The sequence below is a fragment of the Pistacia vera genome, unplaced genomic scaffold (genome assembly GCF_008641045.1).
Source record: "Pistacia vera cultivar Batoury unplaced genomic scaffold, PisVer_v2 Contig507, whole genome shotgun sequence".
NCBI classification, from domain to species: domain Eukaryota; kingdom Viridiplantae; phylum Streptophyta; class Magnoliopsida; order Sapindales; family Anacardiaceae; genus Pistacia; species Pistacia vera.
The window spans coordinates 1,108,033-1,110,313 of NW_022196343.1; the positions used below are offsets into that span (position 1 = coordinate 1,108,033).

Here is a 2,281-nt window from a genome sequence, read left to right on the forward strand (position 1 = left end):
TGTTCCATACCAATGGTGCAAGAATGCAATTATGGTATTATAAGGCCACCTATTGCAGTGAACTTTGAGATTAAGCCAACAATAATTTAGATTATCCAACAGTCAGTCCAATTTGGTGGAAATTCATATGAGGATCCAATTTTGCATATCGCTAGCTTTCTAGAGATATGTGACACATTCAAGGTTAATGGAATGACTGATGATGCAATTAGGCTAAGATTGTTCTCATTTTCATTGAGAGATAAGGCAAAAGGTTGGCTCATGTCACACCTAGTTGGGACAATCACCACATGGGTCAGATTAGCTCAAAAGTTTCTTGCAAAATACTTCCCACCAGAGAAGACGGCAAAAATGAGAAACGACATTATCTCTTTCATGCAGGGCAATGATGAATCACTTTATGAAGCTTGGGAGAGGTACACGAAGTTGTTAAGGAAATGTCCACATCATGGTCCATCGCTTTGGATACAAGTCCAAACATTTTACAATGGGTTGCTACCAAATATTCAAACTATGGTAGATGTGGTAGCAGGCGGAGCCTTAAATAACAAGACCCCAGAAGATGCTTATGAATTGCTTGAGGTGATGGCCAACAATAACTATCAAAGACCTAATGAGAAAGCAATGCCAAAGAGAACAATGGGTCTAGATGAAGTCGATGTGTTCGCCACATTATCTGCACAAATTGCATCACTTCAAAGCCAATTGGGAGGTATGAATGTAAATTCTATTCACTCACCTTTTATAACTTGTGAATTTTGTGCAGGAAACCATGGGAGTGTGGAATGCCAAGATGGAAACCAATTAGTCTTCTCAACAACTGAGCAAGTGAATTACATGATTAGTTCACAAAGGCTGCAAAATGACCCCTTCTCCAACACCTACAATCCTAGTTGGGGGAATCACCCAAATTTTTCATGGAGCAATTAAAGCAATCAATTAAATCAAAGGATAGTGCCAAACCATCAACCAGTGGTGAATCATCAACCATGTGAGCAAAGAATGTCGAAATTGGAGGATATGTTTGAGAAATTCATGCAAGAAACCACAAGTTTTATGAATGAGACACGCTCAAACTTCAAAAATCAAGGAGTGTCCATTCGAAATTTGGAGGTTCAAGTGGGGCAATTGGTTGAACAATTGACACAAAGATCTCAAGGTTCTTTGCCGAGCACAATGGTCACAAATCCTAAAGAACAATTAAATGTCATAACATTGAGGAGAGGTATAGTGTTGGAGCAACCTCACAATGAAGAAAAGTTGGAAGAACATGAAGACAAGACTAATGAAGAGGAAAATCTCAAAGCAAAATGGTGTGCAAGTGATCACTTTCTATCATGTTGTTTATCTGCTATATCAGGTGAGCACCTCTGAGTTAGAGTGATCACAATGCATCTGATAGATATTTGGGGTAACACGTGTTGTATTTCTAAAATTCAATGAGCTGTCTTATTCTCTTATGAGATATTTGTGTGGTCCATAACACTTGTCAAATTGATGTACAATGTGCTAGAAAGTTTATTCTCTTTGATAGGTGGTCCCAAGAAATGGAATAAACTTTTTCATAAAGTTGAATTCATAAAGTATCTTTGTGGCTACCTGTCCCTTTGCATTGGAGCCCAAGTTTCCCATAATATTTGTCTCCTCCAATGCAATTCTTTTCAAGCCTAATTATTCCTCTGATATTACTCTGAAAATTTCTTGAGGTTTCTTTTGTTTTGAATCAGGTTTCATATGCCTTAGGTAGGCTTACAAATACCTTGGATAAACTTTGTTTATTTGTTCATGGTTGGATTGTGGGTTTCCATTGGTGATGCTTGACGGGATTTCAAGCTTTTGGAGCTGAAGTGTGTCTTCGGTACTATACCTTGAGAGTAGCTCAAGGCTGACCAGGTGGTCTCGTGAACGTGAAGCTTGTTGTGGTAGTTCGAAGTTCGACCAAAGGGTGGACTTTGAAGCGTTGCAAAACAGGGAGTATTCTTGTGACTGATACTTAACTCTGGCTTTGTAATTGAACTATAAATGTTTACCATAGTTGATTGGCTTCATCTAGACATGGTCCTATAGATGTAGGCATTTTGCCGAACCATGTAAAAACCCCTATGTTCTTTATTTTGTTTTCATGGTTGGTTGTTTTGTAATGATAAAGAATGAACACTAAAATCAACTTAGCAACCCATTCTGCTTAAGATTTAATTCACTTGGTAAATGAATTAAAAACTTTCAAACCTGAACATTATTCTTCTAATGAATTGCAAAGTGCATTTGAATCATGATAATC

General features: G+C 37.7%; 1 non-coding gene across 1 annotated transcript; it reads right to left on the reverse strand.

Moving 5' to 3' along the window:
- Positions 1-348: 348 nt before the first annotated feature.
- LOC116106013 lies at positions 349-455 on the reverse strand. The gene has a single exon (XR_004124197.1). It is a non-coding gene; the product is annotated as a small nucleolar RNA R71 (small nucleolar RNA).
- Positions 456-2,281: the final 1,826 nt, after the last annotated feature.